General features: G+C 48.3%; 1 long non-coding RNA gene across 1 annotated transcript in view; it reads left to right on the top strand.

Annotated features, from left to right (window-relative positions):
* The first annotated feature begins 1,831 nt into the window (after positions 1-1,831).
* LOC144753755 (uncharacterized) overlaps positions 1,832-17,815 on the top strand; it is a 79,254-nt gene continuing 63,270 nt past the window's right edge. Inside the window, exon 1 of the long non-coding RNA XR_013594509.1 lies at positions 1,832-2,006. This is a non-coding gene — a long non-coding RNA (uncharacterized LOC144753755). The remainder of the gene's footprint in view (positions 2,007-17,815) is intronic.

Raw genomic sequence — 17,815 nt, forward strand, 5'->3', positions numbered from 1 at the left:
TTTGGGCCAAGTCATTACCACCTAGGTGCAGGATCCAGATCGTGGGTGGTCCCGTACTTGCTTTTCAAAGCGCGGTTCACCAGCTCCCTGAATTGACCTACGCACAAGCCACCCTGTCCAATAAATGATAACCTTACCCCCACCTGATGGGCTCTAGTCCTTACAGACCCTGAAGAGAAATTCTTCAAACGGCAGACATATGAATGCCCTACCACTCAAATATATTGATATTCCTGGTGCGAAAAGTAAACTTTCGCCACAACCTCTGTTGCTTGCTCGAAGTTCGTCGTCTGACGCTGTCCTGTGACTTGTGTGTGCGAATGAGTGCAGGCTTCTCCCCTGAGTCAAAGGATGAAGAAACTGCAAATAACATGGAGAAAACAGAGCCAAGGTAAATGCATTGCCACGCCGGCATGCTGCACACATTACAAACTGCACAGTAGCACTATCTGATAGTGAACTACACCCTCCTATCTGAGTCACAGGATGAAGGGAAGACACAATTTGTACGTAAAACGGACAGTCCCTGCTAGAGCATGTGCAGCCGCACATACCTCTTGTAACAGTTAGAGGACCACCTATCAATCCTCTTGAGATCTCGTGCCCCAGCCTTCTTGCTGCTGCTTCGGTGGCTGCCCCTATCCTAAAAGAATGAGCCCCAAAGTCGGCAGTGTCTAGCCCGGCATTCTCCAATGCCAGAAGCATTACTCTCTTGACCTGGAATACCGTGAGTGGTGACCCGTCCCATGTATCAAGAGAGGCCCTCTCGTGCCTTGTGCAGGTTGGGCCATAAAGGCCTCCAGCCTGTAGACAGGTCAGCATGTCGTGTTCCCTGCCCTGTGTAATACTATGCTCTCCCCCCTACCTTCCTGATCAGTTTTTCACTTTAGGATGGAAATCAGCACTGACTTCTTCCCTATGTTCACGTGTCTTATCTGTAGGCCACCCAGCCAATATTTCTTGTTTTTTGCGACTAGCACGCCTACTCTAAATGCGCCATAAAATGCAAGGCAGAATGCTGCTTGAAACAAGACCACCTCGCCTGGGGAAACACACCAGCGGCAGTGCCCCCACCAGCTTCCCTATCGTTTCTAGTCCTATAGGTCTCCTGACATCTGGCTGTCCTCCCTGCAAGCATTGCCATCCTTTCAGCACCTGGCGCACTACAAAGTTCCTCGTGGGATCCCCTCTTCCACCTATCTTCGCAAAAATGATATTGCTGTGATATGTCTCCTTGCCCCTGATACTGTGCGCCCTTGTTCCCTCATGAAAGCAGTATATGCTACCACTGACTCTGGGTCGTGCCACCTGTGCTCCCACTGTTCCCCCAAGAAAAGAAAAAAACACCCAAACGCCCCTTCGTAAGCATTCCTGGTTCTGGGCGCTAGGCTCGCTGCCACGAGGTTCGATACTCAGGGGCACCAAACTGCCAAAGCTGTTCTGGGAAAGGTGTTGGGTGCACCGCTGCCTCTGGGATGTGTGACCTGAATGCCTGCATGCATGCATTTTAAAACGAGACAATCCATCAGGCGCATTATTCAGAATTCCTGGAACGTGTTTAGCTTTAAAAGGGACATTCAATTTCATGCACTGTGTCAGAGTTCGGACTCCTCTGACAGATTTCTTCCAGGCCAAATGTCTTCCCCCATGAACCCCCCTTTTTTGTCTCCCCAGCCCCCTGATGCCGACATCACTGTGAGTGAACTCGAGTGGCCTCCAAGCTACTGGCCCTTTAATTGGGAGCAAGATCCAAGCTTCAACCCAGCCCCTGAGGCGGGGCCTCGATTGACGACGGAGCTCAAGGAGCCGTCAACCAATGAATCTGAGGTCTTCGGGAGGCAGGAGAAGCTAGCTGATGCAGAACCAGAAAGCCGAGTTGCCGGGACTGAGCCGTGCTGTGTGACGTCGGAGCCCCACCATGCCATAGGAAGACCCCCGGATCAAGAGCGAAGAGGCCAACCCTGCCCACCGCCCGCCACCTTCACAGAGGAACGTGGCTTCAGCAGGTGGGTGCGAAACTCCTGGGGCCCAGGAAGCGAGAGGATTTGTTGTGTGTGGATGGAGGTGGCGGGGACGCTTTGGGTTGAGACTGCTCTTGCCTGTTCCCGGTGTCGGCTCCCTCCCCCTCATTGCACTTCCTGGAAACGATTGGTGGTCCCTCACATCCCATCCTGCACTCCTTTATAAACGTCTCAAGTCTAAAGGCTGCTATTTTGTTTTCTTTCTTTTCTCCACATCCAAACAACTAAAACACCTGGCAGTATTGCAGCACTTCGGATTTCCCTGACGTCGCCGGAACACAGCCTGGAGCAAAGTCCTCGTGGAGAACATTCCCTGCGAAAGGATCCACGGAGCAAATTCGCCCCCTTCTTCTATTGTTTTAAAAACATGACATCCTGCATCGTCCTTGCCCCGCGACACAGTGTAACACAATTTCCTTCAACAAACGCAGCAACATGCTGCATTTAGTAGTTTGACTATTTATGCATTCTACTACCGCCATGTTGTGAGCCAACCACTCGCACCCCAGAATGGCCCCGAAACCTTTGCTACCTGCTGCGTCGGTCATCAGGCCCAGTTCTGGGATGGACCTGGGTGGGCTGGACAACACCACTCTCCCATTAAAGTCACGCAGGAATGCTTTCCAAAAGAAAACAGATTACGGGCCCGCAGCCGGCCAGGTGGATGTTCCTGTGGGGAGCAGAAACAAGAGACTGCTCTGCCCCCCACTTCCCCCTTATAAGGAGGGCGCCCAGGCTGACCGGACCAGACCGGTCTGCCTGGGCGCAGGCTGGACGTTTTTGGACCGGAAGCACCGAAGTGCTTCCGGTTCAAAATGCTGCCTCTTGCCCATTGGCTGGCATGTGGGAGGGATCGCCGCGTCATTGCTGACGCGGAATCCCCCCCTCTCCTATGACGGGGTCTAGTGCGACTGCCATAATGGCCTCACAGGCTATGCTAGTCCTCGCCTTCCCCAGCACCTGTGTAACAGTAGCACTGAGTGCCCCCCACCCTTGCAACAGTCGCTGGGATTGCATTGTACCCAACAGTTGTGGGGACTCTTAGTATGTGGCCTGTACTAACAGCTTCACCTGTCTATCTTTACTCCCACGTTTGCCCCCATGTGGTGCTATGTTTCTTTCTTGCACTTATTGTCCCAAAGTCGCATTGTAGTAATATAAAGCTACTTGCATGTCTGCCAGGGAGATTGACGATGGCCTCTGTCCTGGGTGCTGCTGAGGAGGGTCGGAGGAGCGCGAGCCTCGATGCTGCCTGTGGTGATGGGAGATGAAAGATAGAAGATGGCTGCTGGTATGTACAGTTTCCAGCTTTCAGGCACTGCACAGGTGACTGGATACCTTAAAGAGACAAATAACATGTTCCCTTTTTTTTGTCGTCGTAGCAAGGAGGCAATTTACAGTGCCACCTGCTGTCGTGCACAGGTGTTGAAAAGTCTTGCACTGCAAGGAAGACTGAACATGTCACTCTGTCAATAAAAATTACGGGTGAGAGCTGATGGCAAGCACACTGGTGTTTTTTCTGCTGAACTCCGCCCTCAAAGCGGAGCGCAGAGTAGCCAAAGCTCCGCCGCTGGAGCGGATTTTGCCGCTCATGCTTACATAAAAGCAGTTAGCCTTTATTAGAGGAACATGTGTTAAGCTTTTCAGAGTACCAACATGGATGATAAGTGATTGACATGACTCGAAGGAAATCCAACACCAATTTATAACCAGTATTTGCAATGTAATAGGTCTCACCTTCGCGAGATTTAGAACTATTGGTATTGAATCTAACAATGTCTTTTATCTATGTGTTTTGGTTTGGAGTGGATTGGAAGTATGTGGTTTGGAGTGGAATTATGTGGGTTGAATTGGAATTGTTAGTTGTGGAATTGTGTGGGGTGTAATTCTGTGGTGGCCAGTGTATTTGTGTGGAAATTATGTGGCATGGTGTGCAGTGGAATTATGCGGATAGTAATTATGGGTTAGTGAGTGTACTAGAAATACATGGCGTGGGATTTTGTGTCATGAAGTGTAATTATGTGGAATGGTGTTTTGTGTTCTGAAGTGGTATTTAGTGTAGTTTAATTATGTGGTGTGCTATTCAATTTATTGCATCATGTGGAATTCTGAGGTGTGTTTTGGATGTATGTGGTGTGTTACTTAATTGTAATGATGGCCCTGTCTGCCTATTTTCAGTAGAGCACATGCTGTATTACACCTCTGCCTCATGCTGGTGTGGAAAAACTCACCTTAGTGAACAATTATTTGCTGTATGTGCTATAGCAAGACAATTTAAAAATAAAGAAGTCGAAAATGCATTTCTTAGAGCGCAAGGTTTTTGGGAAAAAGAAACAGGATCAGAAACCGTGATTGGCACACTTATCTTTCACACACCATGAAGATGTGTGGAGCAGGCAAAACCTATAAATAAATACCTAGATGCTTCACGAGCTTTTTTTAATGCAGGTTAAATCTTACTGGTGCACTTTATAGCAGACAGAAAGCAGGCCAGAACAGCGCTTAGCATGTCTGAAATCTCACTAAACTTAATTGGGATTGGATCTTCGGCATGTTGTGGCAAAAATGTCTGCTCTGTATGTAACGTAAAAACATAGGGGCATATTTATGAGCCTTTGCGTCACTTTTGCCTTGCCGGTGCATCACTTTTTGTGACACACCGCAGGGTAAAAAATGTGCCTTGTTGCGTCTAATTTACAAAGTGACGCATCTATGTAGATGTGTCACTTTGTAAACCCCTGCGCCACATTATAACTGCGTTAGGTATAATGTATGCAGGGTGGGCGTTCTGACACAAGTAAGACTCGTAGAAGTGACGCTGTGAAATCTATGAGATTTCACTGCGTCACTTCTAGGACGCAAAAAAGGCAATATCTTACGCCAGCCTCATAGCAGGCGCAAGACTGACACAGGCACATTTGAAATGGACTGCCTCGTCTTCAAATCTCTGGCCGGCTCAGGTCCTACGTTCATTTCCTCACTCATTCATCCTTATGTCCCCCCCGTAACCTGCGCTCTGCTCATCTGGCTCTGCTCAAAGTCCCCAGAGTCAAGCGCAAGAAATGGGGAGGCTTAAGATTCTCGTTCCTAGCTCCTTCTTTTTGGAACGCCCTCCCCTTGGACACAAGGTTGGCCTCGCCCTACACTCACTTCAGATCCCTCCTTAAGACTCACCTATTTCGTTTAACCTATAATTAGAATTGAAAATTCTTCCCCTCCCTCCGTTCCCCCCCATTCCTTACTGTTCTCACCCCTGTTCTTGCCTTTTTCTCCCCTACACTGCCTAGGTAGCGACCTACTGTCCTCTTGCTATCAGCGCCAAGAAACTGTACAGTGTATGCTGCGCTTTATAAATGCTTTTTCACTTCACTTCACTTCACTTCACTTGCCCATGTAAAATAACCCATTGATGGAGTTGCGTCACTTTCGTGACACACTCCATAAATGCGTCATTTTTGCGCCTACAGATACGTCAGAAATACTGACATGTCTGTAACTCCTTCAACATAATGTGTCATACTGTAAATATGACGCATCCAGCATGTCGCAAAGAGGGCGCAATGAAAAGTGATGCATCGCTGTTTTCACGCAGCGCTGCGTCACTTTTCATAAATGAGGCCCTCAGCATTGATTTTTGATATACAAACTCACATGTGAAGATTGCTACTGTGAATAGGTGATGAAACTTACACGTGATGGGTGCTGCCTGAGTGTCTTACTAGCAGCTTTACGACAGTTCTGTATAATGACCCTGTCAAGTCACAAAACAGGACAGGTTAAAGATTTAGCTGTCCCAGAGGGTAAGCCGTGCGGAAAGCTAGGAAAGTCAACCATAAGAAGGACATCCTGAAGTTGTGTTAGCAAAGGTACTTCTCAATGTACCAAAACACTGAAAAGGAAAAAACAGCCCAAAGGAGGACAAATATATAAATAATTGACAGACTGTGTAAAAAATGCCCTGAAAACAATATGCATTAACTTACCTTTTGAAGTTAGCTAAGTGGGGCTGGTAAAGGTGGACTTGGGTCACAGCCATGATCCACAAGTCAGCATGAGGGGATTCTTAATCACCCCCTTAGTAAGCCAAACCAGAATGCGCTCAAAAAGCGATCAATAAAAAACGCTTCCAACCTAAAGCAGGTGGTTCGCGTTTCATAATATAAACATGTATCGTAGCTCGGAAAGAGTGACAGAGCGACTAACTGCATGTGCTGTCTTGGAAATGACAAAACCTTTTGAAATCAGTGTGCTTGAGAGAACACATTTTGGCATGTCAACCCGTAATCAACTATGACAGCTCTATATGTGAAATAATTTTTAAAAATATCCTATTTTGTTCCTTCAGCTGCACAAGGAAGCTGGGGTGTTTCTTGATTACATATAAGAAAGTAGCAGAATCTGCATATCTAAAAATATTTCAAACTTTAAAAATCTTTGCGCAGAAATTTGGCACATATTTAAAGATGACAGGTGAACAAGGAATGAAATAGATGAACTAGGTACTGTTAGAAAAGTAAAATCTCAAAAATGGATGTGAGGGCAAAGCGTTAAACTGCTTATTTAAAAAAAGAAGAAGTCGGATAGTGGCAGTGGTGAGCCAGAAGCGTGAAATGAAATCCTCAAGTGCACAATGCTTAACTTCAGATGGGACACATTCACAGGTTATACAAGACTGCAGGTTATTTCGTGTTGAGGCTCTGCAGCAGTTCACAGTGTTTGCTATGTGCACACACTACGCAAACAAATGATGGACGGAATGCAGAATAAATCATACATTCAGCCCAGTCAAGAGATCTGGGTTAAAACTATTCTTCTTTTGCTCACCATGCCACCCCAGTTTAGACCCAGCCATATGCAAATCAGTTTTGAACCTGTGTCTCATGGGAACAGTCCAGACCGAACTGCCAAGCCAGGTCCTCCCTGGACCGGAAAGAAGCATCCTGGGACCCGTTTCTGGGTATTACCCTTCGACAGCCAGGCTAGCTCGCAACCAGTAGCACAGTAAGCAAGGGACCCACGTCTGGGAATACCCATCCCACTTAGGGTGAAAAGTGTTACGCAAACAAATGATGGATGTAATTTTGGATAAATCATACATTCAACCTCAGTCAAGAGATCTGGGTTAAATCCATTGTTATTTTGCTCACCATGCCACCCCAGTTTAGACCCAGCCATATGCAGATCAGTCTTGACCCTGTGTCTCATTGGAACTCCCCAGACGGAACTGCCAAGCCAGGTCCTCCCTGAACCAAAAACAAGCATCCTGGGACTGGTTTCGGGGTATGTCACCCTTCATCAGTAAGGCTAGATTCAATCCAGTGGCACAGTGAGCAAGGGACCCACGTCTGGGCACACCCATCCCACTTAGAGTGAAAAGTGCTACGCAAACAAATGATGGACAGAATGCTGAATAAATCATACATTCACCCCCAGTCAAGAGATATGGATTAAATTCATTGTTCTTTTGCTCACCATGCCACCCCAGGTTAGAACTAACCATATGCAAATCAGTCTTGACCCTGTGCCTCATAGGAACAGTCCAGACCGAACTGCCAAGCCAGGTCCTCCCTGGACCGGAAACAAGCATCCTGGGACCGGTTTCTGAGTATTACCGTTCAGCAGCCAGGCTAGCTTGCAACCAGTGGCACAGTAAGCAAGGGACCAACGTCTGGGCATACCCATCCCACTTAGGGTGGAAAGTGTTACGCAAACAAACGATGGATGTAATTCAGAATAAATCATACTTTTAACCCCAGTCAAGAGATCTGGGTAAAATCCATTGTTATTTTGCTCACCAAGCCACCCCAGTTTAGACTCAGCCATATGCAAATCAGTCTTGACCCTGCACCCAATGGGGACAGTCCAGCCCAAACTGCCAAGCCAGGTCCTCCCTGGACTGGAAACAAGCATCCTAGAACCGGTTTTGGGCTTTTAGCCCTCATAAGCCAGAGTAGTTTGACTCCAGTGGCATGGAGAGCACAGGACCCAAGTCTGGGCATACCCGTCCCACTCGGGGTGAGAATTGCAAAAAGAACAATTGATGTACAGAATGCAGAACAATGTCATACATTCTACCCATTACAAAGATCTGGGCCTAAATCCATAGTTTTTTTGCTCACTGTGCCATTCCAGTTTGGACCCAGCCATATGTGAATCAGTCTTGACCCTGCACCCAATGGAACCAGTCCAACCCGAGCTGCCAGGCCAGGTACCAGTAAGGTCAGCAAGCTGATACTTCGACGTCTGGGGGAAAATGGTAGCCAGCTTATGCTTGCTGGAGGTAAGGACTATGTTTCCCACAATGCAATGGACCATCTACCTTTGGGTGATTCCTTGGAGGTTCTGATGGTCAGCGATTCCTTGCTTCCAGGATGTTGTTTTTACCTGCAGTTGCAGGGGACTAGTGCTGGTCCAAGGGTGTTTGGAGTTGCCTTTGGCTCTCAAAGTGGGTTCCTTTGTCTGGGGGAGCTGGTCTTTGGTCCAGGATGAGTCACAGTCTTGCAGTTTCAGGAGCATTGTCACTGGTGCGGAGTATCCTGCCTTTGGTTTGTGCAGCTCCTGTTGTTGCAGACTTGTGTATCTTCTTTGGTGTTCGCTGCAGTCTTCATAGTTCTGAGGTTTTGGTGTCAAGGATGTCCCTTAACACCAAGATTTAGGGGCATTAGGGTTATGAGTGCAAGTGGCCAATGGGCTAATTACCCCCAGCAGCTGATCTGCCACATTGCCGATGACATCTGGGGTGTGTGTCACCTTTAGTACCCAGAATCCTCTATTATGCCACTTCTAAAAAATGGCAGAATCCTTCCTTGCTGTGCAGACCAGGTAGCCCACCCTAGTGATATGGCTAGCCTTTTGGTGGTGTACACCTTCCGACTAACTTTCCCACCTGCCCAGGTGCAAATGTGTCATTCGGCAGGGGTGGGGCATCCTACTTTGGTAGTTAGCCTGCGTGCATATCAGAGGTGGTGCATGCTTTGAAACTCACCGCCTTGATGTGCCACTTCCATAGCCATCCTGTCAGAGATGGAGGAGTCACCTCCTTCTCGGGCCAGGCCTTTGTTTCTGACTCCTGGCAGTGTTCACACTGCCTGGCAGTAGGTCAGATTCCTGTCTGGGGGTACAAAAGGGGGTGGTGATGGACGGAGCATCTGAATCAATCAAACACTCACACCCAGTCAAAAGATCAGGGTTTAATCCATCACCGTTCTTTAGCCTACTCTGCCACCCCAGTTCAGACATGGCTATATGCAAATCAGTCTGATCCTGTGCCTCATGGGAACAGTCCAGCCCGAACTGCCAAGCCATGTCTTCTCTGGACCGGAAAAAAGCTTCCGAAGACCGGTTTCTGGCATTCCAGCCGTCTTCAGCCCGGCTTGCTTGAATCCAGTGGCAAAGTGAGCAAGGAACTCACGTCTGAGCATACCCTGCCACACTTATGGCGGCCAAAAGCGGTACAAAAGGGGGTGGTGATGGACGGAGCATCTGAATCAATCAAACACTCACACCCAGTCAAAAGATCAGGGTTTAATCCATCACCGTTCTTTAGCCCACTCTGCCACCCCAGTTCAGACATGGCCATATGCAAATCAGTCTGACCCTGTGCCTCATGGGAACAGTCCAGCCCGAACTGCCAAGCCATGTCTTCCCTGGACCGGAAACAAGCTTCCGAGGACCGGTTTCTGGCATTCCAGCCGTCTTCAGCCCGGCTTGCTTGAATCCAGTGGCAAAGTGAGCAAGGGACTCACGTCTGAGCATTCCCTGCCACACTTATGGCGGCCAAAAGCGGTACAAAAGGGGGTGGTGATGGACGGAGCATCTGAATCAATCAAACACTCACACCCAGTAAAAAGATCAGGGTTTAATCCATCACCTTCTTTAGCCCATTCTGCCACCCCAGTTCAGACATGGCTATGTGCAAATCAGTCTGACCCTGTGCCTCATGGGAACAGTCCAGCCCGAACTGCCAAGCCATGTCTTCCCTGGACCGGAAACAAGCTTCCGAGGACTGGTTTCTGGCATTCCAGCCGTCTTCAGCCCGGCTTGCTTGAATCCAGTGGCAAAGTGAGCAAGGGACTCACGTCTGAGCATACCCTGCCACACTTATGGCGGCCAAAAGCGGTACAAAAGGGGGTGGTGATGGACGGAGCATCTGAATCAATCAAACACTCACACCCAGTCAAAAGATCAGGGTTTAATCCATCACCGTTCTTTAGCCCACTCTGCCACCCCAGTTCAGACATGGCTATATGCAAATCAGTCTGACCCTGTGCCTCATGGGAACAGTCCAGCCCGAACTGCCAAGCCATGTCTTCCCTGGACCAGAAACAAGCTTCCGAGGACCGGTTTCTGGCATTCCAGCCGTCTTCAGCCGGCTTGCTTGAATCCAGTGGCAAAGTGAGCAAGGGACTCACGTCTGAGCATAACCTGCCACACTTATGGCGGCCAAAAGCGGTACAAAAGGGGGTGGTGATGGACGGAGCATCTGAATCAATCAAACACTCACACCCAGTCAAAAGATCAGGGTTTAATCCATCACCGTTCTTTAGCCCACTCTGCCACCCCAGTTCAGACATGGCTATATGCAAATCAGTCTGACCCTGTGCCTCATGGGAACAGTCTAGCCCGAACTGCCAAGCCATGTCTTCCCTGGACCGGAAACAAGCTTCCGAGACCCGTTTCTGGCATTCCAGCCGTCTTCAGCCCGGCTTGCTTGAATCCAATGGCAAAGTGAGCAAGGGACTCACGTCTGAGCATACCCTGCCACACTTATGGCGGCCAAAAGCGGTACAAAAGGGGGTGGTGATGGACGGAGCATCTGAATCAATCAAACACTCACACCCAGTCAAAAGATCAGGGTTTAATCCATCACCGTTCTTTAGCCCACTCTGCCACCCCAGTTCAGACATGGCCATATGCAAATCAGTCTGACCCTGTGCCTCATGGGAACAGTCCAGCCCGAACTGCCAAGCCATGTCTTCCCTGGACCGGAAACAAGCTTCCGAGGACCGGTTTCTGGCATTCCAGCCATCTTCAGCCCGGCTTGCTTGAATCCAGTGGCAAAGTGAGCAAGGGACTCACGTCTGAGCATTCCCTGCCACACTTATGGCGGCCAAAAGCGGTACAAAAGGGGGTGGTGATGGACGGAGCATCTGAATCAATCAAACACTCACACCCAGTAAAAAGATCAGGGTTTAATCCATCACCTTCTTTAGCCCATTCTGCCACCCCAGTTCAGACATGGCTATGTGCAAATCAGTCTGACCCTGTGCCTCATGGGAACAGTCCAGCCCGAACTGCCAAGCCATGTCTTCCCTGGACCGGAAACAAGCTTCCGAGGACTGGTTTCTGGCATTCCAGCCGTCTTCAGCCCGGCTTGCTTGAATCCAGTGGCAAAGTGAGCAAGGGACTCACGTCTGAGCATACCCTGCCACACTTATGGCGGCCAAAAGCGGTACAAAAGGGGGTGGTGATGGACGGAGCATCTGAATCAATCAAACACTCACACCCAGTCAAAAGATCAGGGTTTAATCCATCACCGTTCTTTAGCCCACTCTGCCACCCCAGTTCAGACATGGCTATATGCAAATCAGTCTGACCCTGTGCCTCATGGGAACAGTCCAGCCCGAACTGCCAAGCCATGTCTTCCCTGGACCAGAAACAAGCTTCCGAGGACCGGTTTCTGGCATTCCAGCCGTCTTCAGCCGGCTTGCTTGAATCCAGTGGCAAAGTGAGCAAGGGACTCACGTCTGAGCATAACCTGCCACACTTATGGCGGCCAAAAGCGGTACAAAAGGGGGTGGTGATGGACGGAGCATCTGAATCAATCAAACACTCACACCCAGTCAAAAGATCAGGGTTTAATCCATCACCGTTCTTTAGCCCACTCTGCCACCCCAGTTCAGACATGGCTATATGCAAATCAGTCTGACCCTGTGCCTCATGGGAACAGTCTAGCCCGAACTGCCAAGCCATGTCTTCCCTGGACCGGAAACAAGCTTCCGAGACCCGTTTCTGGCATTCCAGCCGTCTTCAGCCCGGCTTGCTTGAATCCAATGGCAAAGTGAGCAAGGGACTCACGTCTGAGCATACCCTGCCACACTTATGGCGGCCAAAAGCGGTACAAAAGGGGGTGGTGATGGACGGAGCATCTGAATCAATCAAACACTCACACCCAGTCAAAAGATCAGGGTTTAATCCATCACCGTTCTTTAGCCCACTCTGCCACCCCAGTTCAGACATGGCCATATGCAAATCAGTCTGACCCTGTGCCTCATGGGAACAGTCCAGCCCGAACTGCCAAGCCATGTCTTCCCTGGACCGGAAACAAGCTTCCGAGGACCGGTTTCTGGCATTCCAGCCATCTTCAGCCCGGCTTGCTTGAATCCAGTGGCAAAGTGAGCAAGGGACTCACGTCTGAGCATTCCCTGCCACACTTATGGCGGCCAAAAGCGGTACAAAAGGGGGTGGTGATGGACGGAGCATCTGAATCAATCAAACACTCACACCCAGTAAAAAGATCAGGGTTTAATCCATCACCTTCTTTAGCCCATTCTGCCACCCCAGTTCAGACATGGCTATGTGCAAATCAGTCTGACCCTGTGCCTCATGGGAACAGTCCAGCCCGAACTGCCAAGCCATGTCTTCCCTGGACCGGAAACAAGCTTCCGAGGACTGGTTTCTGGCATTCCAGCCGTCTTCAGCCCGGCTTGCTTGAATCCAGTGGCAAAGTGAGCAAGGGACTCACGTCTGAGCATACCCTGCCACACTTATGGCGGCCAAAAGCGGTACAAAAGGGGGTGGTGATGGACGGAGCATCTGAATCAATCAAACACTCACACCCAGTCAAAAGATCAGGGTTTAATCCATCACCGTTCTTTAGCCCACTCTGCCACCCCAGTTCAGACATGGCTATATGCAAATCAGTCTGACCCTGTGCCTCATGGGAACAGTCCAGCCCGAACTGCCAAGCCATGTCTTCCCTGGACCAGAAACAAGCTTCCGAGGACCGGTTTCTGGCATTCCAGCCGTCTTCAGCCGGCTTGCTTGAATCCAGTGGCAAAGTGAGCAAGGGACTCACGTCTGAGCATAACCTGCCACACTTATGGCGGCCAAAAGCGGTACAAAAGGGGGTGGTGATGGACGGAGCATCTGAATCAATCAAACACTCACACCCAGTCAAAAGATCAGGGTTTAATCCATCACCGTTCTTTAGCCCACTCTGCCACCCCAGTTCAGACATGGCTATATGCAAATCAGTCTGACCCTGTGCCTCATGGGAACAGTCTAGCCCGAACTGCCAAGCCATGTCTTCCCTGGACCGGAAACAAGCTTCCGAGACCCGTTTCTGGCATTCCAGCCGTCTTCAGCCCGGCTTGCTTGAATCCAATGGCAAAGTGAGCAAGGGACTCACGTCTGAGCATACCCTGCCACACTTATGGCGGCCAAAAGCGGTACAAAAGGGGGTGGTGATGGACGGAGCATCTGAATCAATCAAACACTCACACCCAGTCAAAAGATCAGGGTTTAATCCATCACCGTTCTTTAGCCCACTCTGCCACCCCAATTCAGACATGGCTATATGAAAATCAGTCTGACCCTGTGCCTCATGGGAACAGTCCAGCCCGAACTGCCAAGCCATGTCTTCCCTGGACCGGAAACAAGCATCCTGGGACCGGTTTCGGATTCATAATCCTCATCAGCCAGGCTATCTTGAATCCAGTGAGCAAGGGACTCACGTCTGAGCATACCCTGCCACACTTAGGGCGAACAAAGCGATACAAAAGGGGATGATGGATGGAGCGTTTGAGCAAATCAAACACTCACCCCCAGTCAACTGATCTGGGTTTAATCCATCACCATTCTTTAGCTCACTCGGCTACCCCAGTTCAGACATGGCTATATGCAAATCAGTCTGACCCTGTGCCTCATGGGAACAGTCCAGCCCGAACTGCCAAGCCATGTCATCCCTGGACCGGAAACGAGCATCCTGGGACCGGTTTCGGATTCATAATCCTCATCAGCCAGGCTATCTTGAATCCAGTGGCCAAGTGAGCAAGGGACTCACATCTGAGCATACCCTGCCACACTTAGGGCGAACAAAGCGATACAAAAGGGGATGATGGATGGAGCGTGTGAGCAAATCAAACACTCACCCCCAGTCAACTGCTCTGGGTTTAATCCATCACCATTCTTTAGCTCACTCGGCCACCCCAGTTCAGACATGGCTATATGCAAATCAGTCTGACCCTGTGCCTCATGGGAACAGTCCAGCCCGAACTGCCAAGCCATGTCTTCCCTGGACCGGAAACAAGCATCCTGGGACCGGTTTCGGATTCATAATCCTCATCAGCCAGGCTATCTTGAATCCAGTGGCCAAGTGAGCAAGGGACTCACGTCTGAGCATACCCTGCCACACTTAGGGCGAACAAAGCGATACAAAAGGGGATGATGGACGGAGCGTTTGAGCAAATCAAACACTCACCCCCACGCCGCCATAAGTGTGGCAGGGTATGCTCAGATGTGAGTCCCTTGCTCACTTTGCCACTGGATTCAAGCAAGCCGGGCTGAAGACGGCTGGAATGCCAGAAACCGGTCCTCGGAAGCTTGTTTCCGGTCCAGGGAAGACATGGCTTCGCAGTTCGGGCTGGACTGTTCCCATGAGGCACAGGGTCAGACTGATTTGCATATAGCCATGTCTGAACTGGGGTGGCCGAGTGAGCTAAAGAATGGTGATGGATTAAACCCAGATCAGTTGACTGGGGGTGAGTGTTTGATTTGCTCAAACGCTCCGTCCTTCATCCCCTTTTGTATCGCAGATTCCTGTCTGGGCCATGTTGGCTGAAATCTTCTAGCCAGAGCATAGAAAAGGCTGGAGCAACCAGGTGGGTAACCTCTAAGGTAGCCACCTGGGTGCATGCCACATAAAACCTGACTTTGGAATCATGTCAGGGGTGAGAAAGCACATTGTTTGCTACCAAAAATGACCATATTCAGTGGTGCTATAATGAAGCTGGCGACCTCAAGTGTCCCCTGGTAACAACCTGTGTTATCCCATAGACCACTGATCAATTATAGTAGTCCTTGATGGAAAGTGCTAATACAGGGACATAGAAACTTGCTTTTGGATGACCATGCCTTTAATATACTCGGCCCTGCCTCCTGGGCTTAGGAGGCTTACCTTAGAGGTGACTGACATATATTCAAGATAGTGCTTTGACTATACCAATCATGGTGAGGGCACGATTGATTTGGAGCAGTTTGCACTGTTCCTACATTGTGCAATGTCAGGCCTGCTGTCAACTATTTACTTGGGTTACTCAGGGTTGCACAAATAGTGCTTCAGGCCCTGGAGACCACTTTAACACCCATTCCTGGGTATCCTTGGTACCACTTTACTAGGGACTTATAAGGGGATTAAAGTCCTTGCCAGTTGGGAGTACCAATTTGCTACATAGTGTTGAGGGAGAGAGCACTGGCAATGAGGCAAGGTTAGCAGGCTTCACTTTACTCTCAGAGTCATAAACCAGCAGCCAGTAGTCCAAATGGGTATAAAACGTGAGTTGAAACCTGCAAAAAGCCTATTTTCCTATGTGTTTAGCATTAACTTATTGTTGTTTTTAGAAGTAGATACTTTAACACCATCGCTGCTGATGATATTCCTCTTCTGTGCTGGACCATAATAAAAACGGGTGTGGTCATGACGAGCTCAGCTCGTCATGAGCACCTGAGAGGTATATGCCAGCACAGAAGGGGTTAAATCAATTTCTTTAAAATTATAAAAGGGTGGGATGAGCAACCTGAATACATAAGATGTCAAGTAATTGTTCTAGTTTAAAATTACAGTAAAAATGTTTATATAAAGGGTAAAATAATGTTAGGACAGTTTCCAATCCAATCATTTGGGCGTGTAGTGTCCAGCCCTACTAGGAAAAGCCATCATCTAATGGATTTGGTTTAGACTGTTCACAAGCGTGCATAACTTCATGGGGTATAATAAAGTGCTTGTGCTGTGGGCAAATGAACTATAGAATTTAGAGTAAATGGACGAGTTGATTCTGCAAAGTCAAGTTCAGTTAATCTATCCCTCTTTTCTAGTTCATTTGCCGCTAGGTTTAGAAATGGTATCACCTTGCATGCCATTTGGACAGTCAAGCCTCCTAGGTATTTTATGACGGCTGCTCTGCAAGTCCTTATTTGTCCTCTCCTCAGTGTTGGCTGTAAAAGAGTTTTCAGAATATTTAGTAGTGCCGGACAGATACATAAAAGATGGAGTAGTGACTCATCTCTATGTTCGCACAGGCGGCATTCCTTAGTGGGCCTGGTCTGTTTCCATTTTGGAGTAAGGTCTTTAGATGGATAGGATCCCAGTTTCAATAGAATCAGATTCCACTTTTTCTGTTTTGAGAAGTGTTCTAACAGGTATGGTTGAGGTTTCAGAAATTTGTAAGATGGCATCACCACCCACGTGTCTATTTTGAGGGCCACAGAGGCTTTATCTATTGACTGGGATTGTCGCTTGATGGCTAAATGTATTGGTTTAAAATCACTTGCTGCAGAGTTCCTTATGTGTCCAGCAGTTTCAGACTACAATAAAACTGTCAAGATAACTCTGGTGATTAATGTTCCTGTTGGAGAGAGTTCAGAGTTATGTCTAGTGTCAGTTCTGACTCATAATAAAGTGGTGCAGAAGGTTAATATGCCTGCTGCAAAGAACATATACCATGCAGATCACATAACTGCATGTTATGTGGATAGTTCCATGGATTACTGCTTTTTGTTTCAGAAATCCTTTTGTTACTGGCATTTCATAAGTTACAATCCTTATATAGCACAGTGACGTATGAACTGTCATCAAAGAGCTGCATGCAAGCTGGATGGCATAGGTTACAACTTTATGTTTTTTCTCCAAGTTATTAATTATTGCAATGTTGCTAAGAAGAGTTTGTTTCAGTAGAAATACGCTTTAATTAGTAAAGACCTTACACAAGGCAGACTGGGCCAAGTTATTATCCAATGCAAAGCAAATAGACTCAAGGGCGTACTGGGACCAAATAAACATTTTGCATAGGCCAACTAATACTTTGCACAATTCCAACGTGCAAGAGGTGATTTGAGCAGATATCATAGTAAAAAGATTCAACGGGAAAATCCTTTCAGATACACTTCAAACAAAAATACAAGATCACCAGTCAAACAATACAAATTCAATAGTCAAGACCGCCACAGTAACAACAAAACAACCAAAAAGAACAGTCTGACCAAAAATTCTCCATTGATGAGACCATGGAAATAATTAGGAGAGGAAGAAGCAAGCGGGCTCTGGGTCAAAATGGTATTCCACAGGCTATATTCAAGGGTGAAATAAAATTCTGGGGTACACAACTTTTAATGCTGTTTAACGAAATAGAAATACTGGGTGGTCTCCTCCCAAGCTGGCATGGCTCCATATTAAATCCAATTCGCAAGGGGAGTGATCATACAAATCCAGTGAACTATTGACTCATCACCCTACTTGATGTTGAAGCAAAATATTATGTTCCATGATTCTGGCCGAGCTAACTGAGTGGTCGAAGAAGCAGAACCTGATCCCAGTCAATCACACCGGATTCAAGGAATGAACTGGAACCATTATGAACATACTAGCGGTATCTCAGATTGCTGACAAATGCAAACGGCATTGACCTGAAGGCAGCCTTTGATTGTGTGGACAGCAACAGGCTCTGGACAAAGCTAGAAGACTGGAAAATCCCAGGAAAGATACTGCGTGGAATAACCCAACTATATACCAATACCTG

The sequence above is a fragment of the Lissotriton helveticus genome, chromosome 5_1, assembly GCF_964261635.1.
Source record: "Lissotriton helveticus chromosome 5_1, aLisHel1.1, whole genome shotgun sequence".
NCBI classification, from domain to species: domain Eukaryota; kingdom Metazoa; phylum Chordata; class Amphibia; order Caudata; family Salamandridae; genus Lissotriton; species Lissotriton helveticus.